Below are 12,956 nucleotides of genomic sequence, written 5' to 3' on the forward strand. Positions count from 1 at the left end.
CTATGTTAAAAATATATTTTGAAGTATCATTCATTGTCATATCGCATGACAGCAAAGCTCTGTGTGATGCAACATTCTGTGATTAACACAGATGCATTTCCCTTCTATAACACTCCTCTACCATTTAACTTCTTCAGGGAACATGTTCAGTTTGAATGAAAATTTGCTATACCTTCTTTGGCAAAATTTGACTCTGCCACTTACACTATCTTATATATGAGGAAAAGCCTACACCATCTTATATATGAGGAAAAGCACACAGAGCGAGGGATTTGCAGTGCTTCATTCCATCCTTCGCAGTGGGTTCATAAACCTATTGGACCTCTGGCAAGTTCTTAGATCTTTCACTGTGTATTGTCCTGTAGAGCTTCCTTTTTTCCCCTCTTTGGGTCTAAAGACTTGCTGATGCTTTGGAAAATCATAGCATTTTTATTCTGTGATCTTGTAGTTAAGAAACCTCATACCACCGGGAGAAAACTGGATGATGAGTTTTGCCCCAAAAAACATCAAAATTAGGTACTATTTTGCAGACGGAAAAGCTTATTTGTATTATGTTTACAACAAAACGAAGAACATCAGCCAGAGTTATCACAGAAAGACATTTTCAATGTGCTCAGAGATTCTAGAAGAAACCACTAATTCTGAGTATCACAATTCTAAATATAAACATTGTGGTTGAGATAACATCTTTTGAGGATATGGTACATCATGTGAACAAGAAAATCAAGGCCTCATGGAGGACCTCAACAGGTCATTTTGAATTAGAACAAAATGAAAATTAGGTATAGCTGCTTAAAATTCTGAACTGGCAGTAATATAGCACAGAACAAGAAAAAACAAGATAAGATCAAAATAAGTACGTCGCAGAACGTCAAAATAAGTTAAATAAACAGACATCTTAAGTACAGACTTAAAAATGGGAGCAAAGAATATACATAATTTAAATAAATCGGTCCGAAAATACATTATAATGAAATACAAAATATTTTATAATTAGACAGCTCTCTGTAATCAGCGAAGTCAAAGAAAAGCTCTTCATCATCATGTAGCCAAACCGTCCATCATATTTCTGCGCTACGTATTTAACAGCTATCTTCCGGCGTAGGGAATGACGTTTATCTCTCTTGCCGGTGACCTTCTCTAGTGCTGCTGAGGTGTATAGAAAGGTAGGTGTTGAAAAAGCAAAGTACGATTTTTGGCTTAATTTCGCGTGAGATGCTTGACAGATGTCTGTAAAGAAAGTTGCGTTTTTCTTTTGACTTTGGTTAGAGTAGCAGTTTTTGATAGTTATCGTTTTTGTCCTTCGTGAGAGTTAAAATGTTTATTGTGTCTCTGTGCTGATCTCGAGTTTGAGTAGAATGAACATAGCTGAAATGTAGCTTTTGGTTTAAGAATGTAAAGTCCGGAGTTTGTAAATTTGTTACGTTTTGTTTCTTTCATGTTGTATTGGTCTTTGTAAGGAGTAGTTGGGGGAGTTGCGTATTTTTTTTTTTCAGACTCTGGACGAAGTTATGATATTGTAACTAGAGAGCTGAAAGATTGTGAGAAATTAGTGAAGCTAATAGTGTTCTAACTAGAGAGAGAGAAGATTGTAAGAAACTAATCAAACCAATACTATTCTAAGATATTTTATTGTGGCAACAAATACCATTCTGTGATATTTTATTGTGGTAGTCGAAGTTAAGTCAGTACAGGTAAGCTACCATCAGTACTGTTTCTGATGGCATTTGTTTAAAAATTAATTCATATTGACGATAGCTGTACGAAATGTTTCTGAAAGTCTAACTGTATTTTGTCATCATTTTTGCTTTATTTCGGATATCCAGTTTTGGCGTGAAATTTGGCAAAAAGTAGCATTCAGATTGTATTTAGTTAATGTGTGGCGAGAGATCGTAGAGGAGTGACTCTGGTGCTTTACATATTGCAACCGAAGGACAAACTGCGAATAAGTAATCCAGGGTAGTGTGTGTTTTACAGTACTGCTTGGTTTACTTTTCGCTTTTGTTTTTCTCGGTAGTATAGGATAACGTAAGGCTTTTTTTTAGGTTTAAGTAGGCTCAGAACATGGGTGGCTGGTAAATGGTGCACGCATTTCAGAAGTGAATGGAGTGGGGTTAGTGGAACCGTAACTGTAAAAAAAAAATCGGTAATGATTTTGTTTATTAACGGGTGAATAAATGGGTAGATTTGATAAGCGGTCACATGCCATAGCTGCTTTCCTGTTTTGTTTTTTTTAATGTTGGCAGTTGCAAGTGGTGATTCCCAACCCCACCACCTCAAGCAGCTAGAATGACAGCACAGTTGTTGACCATGGTTTCCTATAAACCTATCTCTCCATACCATAACTTGAATAGTGGTCCAGACAGCTGATTTCTCACTGCCAATTTTTTGTTTTTTGGGATTTGCTGCTCAGAAGTCAAGGCCAATGTCAGTGGTTTCTGACTGACTAAATTTGCAGATGATTGCAAATTAGGAGCTGTCATTGAATCTCGCACTGACACAAAGTGCAAGTGGGGCTGACCCAGACCGCGTCAGAGCTATGGACTAAAACTGAATGCCAAGAAATGCTTAATAGTATTCTTTGGGAATTCATCCATCTCTGGTAAATGTCATATTGACAACACACACCTTAGAGTTGACCCAGTAGTCAGGCACTTAGGATCACACACAGTAATCTAGCCTTTAACCATCATTTGTCTACAGTGATAAGGAAATCCTTCTGTGTTGTGCAACTTGTAAACAAAGGTATGGCATCTAAGTCTAAAGAAGACATTGTTCCACTGTGTTCATCTTTCATCAGACCCGAGTACACTACCACCTTTGGTATGTATCTAACCAGGTATATCCAAATTTGGAAGGTCCACAGTTTCCTCACTAAAAGAATACAGGGCATAAGTAAATTATTCTATGCAGACTGCCTCAAGGCCCTATCTCCTCTATTGTCTCCTACAGGCTTTTGAGGGAAGATCTCTGCCTGGCATTAAGGGAATTGTCCGACCCCACTCTAGACCTCTTGTGCATATCAAATTACCTGTTCTAAAGACTTGAAAACTTGCCTATGATATAAATAGGACCTGCTGGAGAGAGCGGTATGTATCCCAGAGACTACCCCATCTAAGGAACAGGCTCCCCATCCATGTGAAGCAGCATTCATCCCTCTCAACTGCGTAGAGCAAGAAATCTGGACAAAGCCCCAAAATAAGGACAATTTCTATTGCTCTTACAAATTTAAAAAGTTGATAGAATAACAGGTTTTGCATTAACATGAATTTTCTGAAGGGTATAAAGTCTGAAACTCATATTTTTCATTATTTTCTAACTTCAGTCTTTAATGATTTGCCACTAATCTGCCAAAAACCACAATTTTATGAAAAGTAGACCAAAATTATGTGGCAAACATATGTACAGTTTGAGAGCTATGCTAAAGTTAAGTGCAGCTTGGATAATTGGATGGGAAACCGGAAAGTCATCGCTGGTTTGGCACCTATGGCTCTAATGGACACAGGTTATATATAATGGTTAATCTCCCAGGCCCATGCTTACACTTATCAAGGGTATGCGAACTTGTCAGAGATTTGGAATGCTTGGCTAGGCTTAAAAAGGCCCTTGTGGTAGTTGGCTAGTAAACATCTGTGAACCTAAAACATTCCAGTGGCTAGGATGCAGATCTTCCAAAATGGTAATTTTTGAACCTGTGAACTTTCAAGTATCTCACAAAAGTTGATGCTTTTGGTTTCTGCTTTTTTAGCAATGACCATGTAACTCTTTGGATGGCATATTGATACAGGCAGTAGCAATTTATTTCTTAGCTGGTGTGTTTTCATTATGAAGTCTGTATGTCTTTAGTGTCCATATGGCTTTTTCCAGGCATTTTGTTTTTTCTCCTGTATACCCAAGGTATTTTAAAGGCGAGTTGGCAATTCTCCTTCATATTACCTGTAGGTGTGTCTGCACTTTCAGTGTATGAATTTTGTGATATCCTGATGTCCTGCACAGGATTAGTTTCACTGTCTTGCATGCAGTGACCGGTTCCAACTCTCCCATATGTATGGATTGGATTCAGTAATTGGAAAATGAGTGAAGGCCTCCTCTCTCCTTGCCAAACCAGTTTGGGCCCACATCTTTTTCTGGCAACTGAAAAGGGTTGGCTTCCTCAAATCATGTCACTGGATGGAAACTTCAGTTTATGAATTTCCCTTTTGAGTTCCTCTTGCCTTGAAGCTTTAAATGGTTGAATTGTGATATGTTTATAAAATATTTTTGTATAATGTTTTGGGTGCCAATCTTTACATTTAGCAATGGTTATTTGGAGTGACCAAGAGGGTTGATGCTCTGGGGAAAATAGCATAGTTACTTTGAAGGTATGAGTGGAATGTTTTTCAAAACAATCTGGCAACTACGCAGTCGTGAAAAAGGGGTATGTGTTAAAAACAGTTTCAGCTTTTAGGGTTAATGTTTAGGTTTAGCATTTTAGGGTTATATTTATAGTTTTGTGTTCAGAAATATAGTTTTAGGGCTGGTTTAGGGTTAATATTGTTTTAAGGTTAGGGTTTAAGGGAACTTTATTAGATTGCATTTTCTAGGGGACCATATAATGAAATACACCAACTCAGTTTTTCCTTTCACACTGATTCTCACAAGCATGTGTCACTTTTGTCTCCGACACAACATTTCAGGAAAGTTGCTGCTGAGGAGACTAATTTAACAGTGTCCACATTACTTTAGACAACCCTGCTTCTTAGTGAAGTATAAGGAATTTTGTAGTTGTCTGGTTGTAAACTACCTATCTTGCATCTCTGTGAATTGAGCATTGCATGAAATTTGCTTGTCAGGCATCTAACTGCTGATTTATGTGGCTGAGACATTGTAAAATTGACCTTTTCTCTTTAGAACTTGCGAATTTTATTAAAATCGGACTATTGGAAAAAGTGCATTAAAGCTTAGTGTTGTAGAATTTTTTTTTAAAGAGATTCAGAATGTCGCTGCCACCTTTAGTGAGAATTTTAATATAGTATTTGAGCAGAAAAATGACAAAAAAAAAAAAAAAAAAAAAAGTTGTACCAGAGAAACTGAAAGGAACAAACTGTTTTAATTTTATAAAAGCACCAATTAGCAACCAGACTGGGAGACTGCAGAATGTTTGTAGAAAATGTTTTTTCACTGTATGCCAGGCAGAAGAGAAGCAAAATTATCACAGCAATCGGGGAATGTCGAGTGGCAGTTGTGCAATTCAGACAGCTGTTTTCAGAGTATCTTTTTCATGGAGGATCAGACACATTTTTGATGCAAAACGGGCAGAGGAGAAAATAAAATTCCAACAAAGTGAATTGGCAAGCAGAAGGGGACACTACTTCTCATTTGTCTGACAGTAAAGTTCATAGAGAGACTTTGCCAGCAAAATATTTTCCAGTGTTCCAAAGGAAAATGCTTGTGAGAGAGAAAAAAGCATGGGAGTTGACTAGAATGAGTCCCTTGGGCTTTAACCAGAGTCTGGTGTTGGGAGATGAGAATCCACATGAAAAAAGACCAGCAGCACTGAAACTAGTGAATAAATGGGATATTATAAAGCCTCGATCATACTTTTAAATACAAGTGTCTGAAAAAGATTGGACTTTTGTTGACATGGTATACCCCACCTTGACATGGCCTTATGACCTTATGTCATTAATGCTTAGAACAATAAAGTAACGGAGTAAAACAATTGCTCTTATTAGTATCTCTCTAAAACGTTTCATGATATAAACTACAAGCTATATATAGCAAAGCGTTTTTGTGTAGTGGGTGGTCAAGGGTATTTTAAATGTTGGGAGGGTCTTCTCAGTGACTGTTGTGTGTGTTAAAAAGTTAAACAAGTATCTTTTTTAGTTGTAAGAAATATAGGCTTTTCAGTATAACCAGGGACGAAAGTCTGGACTAAAGCAAGTTTGTTAATAATGCTTTGATTTTGGGTTGATGTAGTGTAAAAGTGCACCGATGCTAGACATAGAATTAAGACATTTTCTGTTATTTTTATGAGGGTTTGTTTGTGTCTTTCGGCTTTTCCCGGTTAGGGGTCGCCACAGCGGAACTCCGGTCTGCTAATGATTGGCAGTAGTTTTACATGCTGACTTGCCAGGCCTAACGCACAACCTTCAATTTTTGAAATAATGTTTAAATGAATGCTCTTGTTTTTTTTTGTTTTTTTTTTGTTTTTTGTAAGTAGGCTTCAAAAATAAGAAACAGTTGATAAAAGCTATGAGAATGTTTTTCTTAATTTTCAAATGCAATATTTTTTCAAATGCAATATTTTTTTTTCCATTAGCAGGTGTTTGGGGGCTAAGAAGTCTGCATTTGAAGGCACTTATACATTCTGTTCTGAGTGAAATTTACAAGATATTTTGCTGAGTAATTTTCCATGGAGGTGAGCTGTCTGCAGGTGCAGACTATTAGAGTTCTGAAATTATTTGCTGAGGGAAATGCAAAATGTAAAGGTAAAATGGCAAGCAGTTCAGTGAAAGTAAAGTTTGAAATTATGGGAAGTAAATAAGAGATGACAGCCTTCATAGCAGGTTTAATACTTTTAATGTATGGTTTAGTTGTATTTGTAGTCGATGCACATTTTCTTTTAAGTTTTAACTTTTTGAAAATGTGCACGCTGTTTCTCGCATCTGGGAGGAGAATAGAGATAAAAGAACATGCAACAGTCAATGTAAGTGGGAGCACAGGTTGTAGCATGAGTTTTAGCATGGGCAACCATAATTTTAGGTTGGGTAATGCCTGTGGGTCCATCTGTTTTTTTATGTGTGTGTATTTATCAAGGGGGCAGCAACTCTATGGGAGGGCTACATATATTTGGGGGGAGCAGTTTTTCCTCTATGGGGGTTAAATGAATGTATAGCTTAAAAATGGGGTGGGTTGTTTTGAAAATGTATTTAGTTTTTGTTTGAAGGCTTTCATTTAAACAGTCTCAAATGTGGTGTGTGTGTGTGTGTGTGTGTGTGTGTGTGTGAGGTATTGTATCAAAAATGCAGTGTGTAAATAGCAATGTTGCAAGTGACACGTTTTGGAAAGAAATGAGTGTGCAAAGAAGGGATTTCAAGATGGATAGTCAGCAGAATATCCAAGACAAAGGAAGGGGGTACTAATTGTACTAATTGCTAGAGGAACTCCAATAGTGATAGAATAGAAAGAGACAATGTTAGATTTGTAGAAGTTAGAGGCTTTTGGCAAGGTACTTGCATTTGTATTCTACCAAAAATTACTTTCTCCCCAAATTTTCTTGAGCTCCATAGCGATCAGCTTTTAGCAGGGATTATTACTTGTAGGTAGGGTATAAAACTTGATTTGCAGTGGGGATTATGCATCCGAGAGATCTACAAGGCAAAATGCTACAAAACGGGGTGGATTTCTGAAAAAAATTATGAATCTATTTTGTATGGAATATGTGAATTCAGTAAGAGGAACTCTTCAGAGTTTACATATTATTCCACAAAGTACAATAACTGGGTTAGACTAGATAGAAAACGTATTCCACTGGAGCATTTGTGTTTAAAGCTTTGACACCTGCCCAATAACTGTTTCAGATCATGCACAAATACAAACCAAGGTAAAAATGCAAGGTATTTAAGTAAGACACTGATGTTTTCTGACCTGTTTTAAGGCTTGAGTAGTGGAAATTATTTGGGAGTTATAATGGAAGCTGGAAATATCTTCAGAAGTTATAGATCATATGAGTGGTATAAAATGAAAATGGGGTAGAAATAATAGAGAGATTAAGAAGTAATAGGAATTACTTTATTGGGTTGGCAAAAGTGTGAAGTTCTGCAGAATAGGGAGAATCTTGCCGAAGAAGAGGTTCAAATGAAGAGTGCTAAAGAAAAATAAGTGAGTATATGGGTAGTATGCATGAATTTGGAAAGATTACTATTAAGCAGCTATTTGTATAACACCAGTCCAGATCACACTTTTTAGTGCATTGACTTGTGTAGCAGAAAGTAATAGTTGATGCCTGAATTATGGAGCCTATAATAAGAAAAATAATTGGAGCAAATCTGCAGAGGTTTTAGAAATATATTTAGGAAATGTTATGAAAATTAGTGTAATTCAGAGAAGTCTGGAAATCAGAAATGGAGATATTTATGGAAGACTTAATTATGCCAAGGTTAAGCAATAGATGAGGCTTAACAATTAACAGTTAAGATAGGAGGTGATGAGATGAAAATGGTGGTGTATAATCAATCTTCAGAAAAATCTCCAGGAATAGATGGCACATTCTTCCCTCCTAACTTCCACGGGAATACTAATGCTCTGGAAGAGTTTAACAGTATTGCAGAAGATTAAGTGCTAACATCTGGGAAGAAAGTTGTGGTGGCTGTATTACTTAAGGACAGTAAAAATCCATCAGACCCAGCTTCATGCATATCCATTTTGATTTTAAACTGATTATGAAGTTTTTGTCTATATTGGCTAAAATAATGGCAGAGGTGTTGCCAGAATTGATAGGTATTGATCATGTGGTTTTGTGGAGGGGAGGCAAACATTTCACACCATAGAACAATGTTTATCCAGAGGGAAGCAGGATGTAAGAAAATACCTATTGATTTTGATAAAACATTCAACAGAGTAAGCTGGGATTTTGTGATTTTATTAGGATAGTTGAAGGATTGGAGACTAGGTTTAAGGTGTGAAGGCTCCTCTCTAAGTTGTTTGAACAGAGGAGCCAGACGGGGATGTCCTCTTTCCTTTTATTTGCTTTGTTTAGCCTTTGGCAGAGAAAATAAGGGACTTGGAAAAACAAATTTGGCTTCATTTCCGAATTATATTTTGTACCTGATAATCTAGAAAAGAACATCTCACTGTTATTGAACGTTTTGAGACTGTTTTAAATTCTTTACTGGATATAAAATTAATGAAGATAAAGGCTATAACTTTAAAACGTGTGTGTACACACACATTTGTTCATCAGCAGTGCCCCTTTTATGGGATACTATAAAATGAAGTATTTAGGAGTATGGATTAAAAAGGCTTCAGTTATGGCAGCTAAAGGGTTCGTGGGAATAGACTAAACAGTACAAAAACTGAGAAGCTATGAGCCTTTTGGATAGTAAGACACTAGCCATGAAAATGTTTTTAGTCCCTTTAATTTTAAATATGGGTCAGGCAAATTTTTTATCAACCAGAGAAGTGGTTAGTTTTGAAGGAATTTATCTGGGAGGGGGCGATAACGAGAGTTAAGTGGGATAAGTTGATCCTTCCAGTAAAACAAGGTTGTTTAGGATTACATGATTTGAAAGGATGTTTTGGAGCTATACAGTTAAGCTCATAAGAAAAGCAGAAGATTATACTTCAAAATAGGAATAGTGAAATGGGGTTAGCAAAGAGAATGGGATTTTGGATGCAGATCCTTAAGGCGAATAACCCCCATACTTAATGTGATTCGAAATCTGTATGTGTAGATAGGACATACATAAACGTTCTCTCTCTTATGCAACCTTCACATACACACACAAAGTTACGCAAGTTGTGGCAAGTAAGCATCCATTACATAGACAGTTATAGCTACATTCACATATGCTTGATTGAGGTTTAAAGACTTGTCAATTGTGCCTTTATCTCCCTGTGGTTTACATTTAATGTGTTTGAACAGTAGACTGGTTCCATGTTGTACATTTTGGTAATTCATCAGCACCAAAGATTTTCAAAGAGCTGTTGCATGAGGGATTTTTGAGGATTGGCAGGTAATAAAATAATTGAACTATTTGTATGGGTTTAGAGCATGACAAACCTGATGCAGCTTCTGAATAGGTTATTTTCGAGTTAAATAAGAACAAAGGTAAAACAAAGTGTTATGTCTATAATATCTGAATCCTATTCTGTCAGTGAAACCAAAACCTGATGCAGGTAAATCAAGAGCAGTTGTGCAGATTTCATCTCCGGAAGGTAGATGTTCATTACAAAGGTATCCTGGAGGTTTTCTGTTGTGTAGCTTGTACATACCTGGTATGATATTGCTGTCTGTAGAATATTTTGGTGCAATATCTACTCTGGCATTCAAGCCACACTAAGAAGCTAGTTGACAGATGCTGTAGCAATAAGATATGAATGATCCAGTCTTGTAGCACATAGAAGTAGATCAGAACTGCGATCCTACAAGACGTGACTAGTTGCATTTGAATCTAGAGCATTTACAAATGCACAAACGAGAGATGCTCATTAGGAAAACTGTTAATAATGCATGGATGTGATAAATTTCATTAATGTGTTTAATAGAAAAGTTCAGGTATAAATGAGTCGTAAACCCTTGCAAAGTTTATTCAGAAATTATTTACAAAGTACTTTAGATATTCCAGATAATGCTAGTTAGTCATGCCCTGCTATCTTTAAAATCAATTGTAAAACTAGTAGCTAAGATCTATAACATTGTAAATCTGTAGTGTAGCATAAACAAAATTACTACACATTTAAACATCAGTTTTACAGAGGCCTTCAGCCCTGCTAATGTAGGCTCTTCCCTCACACCTCCCCTAATTTGCTACCACTGAGGTTATATGTACTTTGAAAAAGGGGAAAGTAATGAAAGACATTCTCCTTTTCCTTTATACTTTATTGGCTGACCTTGGAGAAACTATTTAGTTCAGTGACTGACATTCTTGCACCTAATTTATGAAGTGTCACCATTCCAGTAACTTTTCTGAAATGTGCCCAGTACTTTGTTTCAGCAGTACAACCAATGCACTGTCCCTATAGATCTGAAGTAGGAAAAGTAATGAAGGACAGACTAGGAAAGTAACTGCAAATTGGAGAGAAATGAGTCTAATAGATTTACGTAAGATGTGTTGACAAACTTTCAGAAGACTGATTCCCAATCAGCTGAGAAAATAAAAGTAAATGCTTGAGAGGCTCCATGGGTCACCTCTGGGTAGAGTAATGTGCAGAGGGTAAGAAATTGTAGCATTTTTTCCCAGGAATGTTGACTCTTGACAGAACAAGCAGTGCACTCTTCTGCCATCTGCAGTGTGCATCCTAACAAAACCACAGGAAGAGATGACTGGTATGATGTGTGGTTGTTCTGATACATAGGTCTTTTCCCCCTGAGTTGTTTGGACATTGACTTGTTTCAGTTTCAAATAAGCCACTTACCTTGTGTGCCTGGATTAGTGTCTGTGAATTTTGATCAGGACCATTCCATCAGCAATAAATACTTGAGTTCTAATAGTAAGAAAAATGCAGTGATTTTTACAAAAAGTGCAGTAACTTCCATTAGACAAGTTTTTTATAATATTTATACTATTACCATTTCAAAACTTTACACTTCTGACAGGAGATTTAATGACTTTGTAGAGGAAGCCAATATGTTCATGGAGTAAGGAGAGAAGAGTAATTTTCATTTCTTAGCCACTAGAAGCACTTGCCATTTGTCTTATCTGTGTAGATATGATTTAAAAGTAAGGTCTGAGTGGGGTGCAATGATGCTAAAGATTTAAGGGATGATGACAATGATTCCTTTTCAAGTTTAAGCTCAAAGTTATTAGCATTCTTAAAAACAAGCACCATGTGGCTGTATGACCTGAGATTTTTGTGATCGTTTTGGTAACAAAGGATGAGAGAGAGTTGAACTTGCTCACGTTTAGACAGAAGTGAGCTAAGACAAAGTTTTGCTGTTAGTTTAATGGGAACAGTTTTACTTCTTGTAATGTATAGTGCAGTGGTGTTCTCTCTTCGGAGGCTTGTTAGTAAAGCTAGATGTTTTCTTGGAAATTAAGAATTCTATTAGTTGAAGATCATTGCTTTGATTTTTGTGGTGTTTGCAATTTAGATCCTTTAGCCAAGGTATGAATTGATAGAAGTCTGTCATTTTGCTTGAGTAATCTTTGAGTGTGAAAGATGTGACTTCTGAATGATTATCTTCAGCATAGAGAAGGGGAGAGCGAGATTGGGTGGGGCAAGGAGCAGCTTATGGACCTGCACAACAAAGTTGAAGAGATGGTATTGAACCTTTGGGAATCTCTTCTCCGAGGGGAGAGCAATTCTTGAGACAGCATGTATCTGAAATGGGTCATGTATGATTGGGAATTCATATATGCAGTATCTAGTTCTTTTCCTCGGTCCAGCAGACAAGGGGTGAAGTCATCAAAGTGTGGAGAAACAAGCTGCCACAAAGGCTATGAGGACTTAAACTGTTGCAGTTTTGGAACATTGCTATTGTGTAAACCTATTGTCTGTCTTATTGGTTCAGCTTCTCGGGTCCTTGTCTATATGATGTTGAAGTTAGGAAGAACCTAGATGATATGGAGGTGCAAGAAAAAAAGCAGAGAGTACAGTTTCATCCTTTGCGGCCTTCTTTAGAACATAGAAGGCAATTTCTAATGGGGTTCATTTGTGGCTCATAGTACAACCAGCAGGAGGATGCTGGAAGAAGCCAGCATAGTTACCAGCTTGAGTGACAGTGGCAGCCTTACCATGAGGCCACTATGTACCCCGTGTTGGACAGTAGCATTCTTGTATGTTTCTACTGCTGTTCTACTCTAGCAGCATAGATGGGAGTGTCCACTTGCTGCAGTGGTCCAAGGTCACTAAAGTGTCTGTTCTAAAAGTGTATTAGTTCAGGTTTAAGCACTTGGGCTTCAGGCCAGTTATTTTACATTAAGAAGGTTCGTGGTCTGCACTCTTGTGGGAGGAGAGGCTGGACTCTGCCATTCTGAGCTGGGAATTTCTGGTTAAAGGCTTATTAGTGCCTGCATATTTGAACAGTTTCTTACTGAAATTGGTACACCTTGTTTGCTGTAACATAGACTAGATCCAGGCCTGCTGAATCTAGCTTTGTTTGTATGCTTGTTGTTTGCTTATTTCCCTGAAAAGCTAATTCCACCTAAAACGCAGCTTTTCAACGCTTCTGTGGATCCCTAGTGATACCTGCATTGCTTACTGTACTTATTTCCTTGTTTCACTTGAAAGAAAGTTACTGTTTGTCATTTTTG

General features: G+C 37.1%; 1 protein-coding gene across 1 annotated transcript in view; it reads left to right on the plus strand.

The window, feature by feature from the left end:
* Positions 1-1,069: 1,069 nt before the first annotated feature.
* Positions 1,070-12,956, plus strand: part of ATP5MJ (ATP synthase membrane subunit j) — a 68,671-nt gene continuing 56,784 nt past the window's right edge. Inside the window, exon 1 of the mRNA XM_044074498.1 lies at positions 1,070-1,166. The gene's annotated coding sequence lies outside the window, so the exon portion shown is untranslated. The remainder of the gene's footprint in view (positions 1,167-12,956) is intronic.

This window comes from Protopterus annectens, chromosome 6.part0 (genome assembly GCF_019279795.1).
Source record: "Protopterus annectens isolate FY-2018-M chromosome 6.part0, PAN1.0, whole genome shotgun sequence".
Lineage (NCBI taxonomy): Eukaryota > Metazoa > Chordata > Ceratodontiformes > Protopteridae > Protopterus > Protopterus annectens.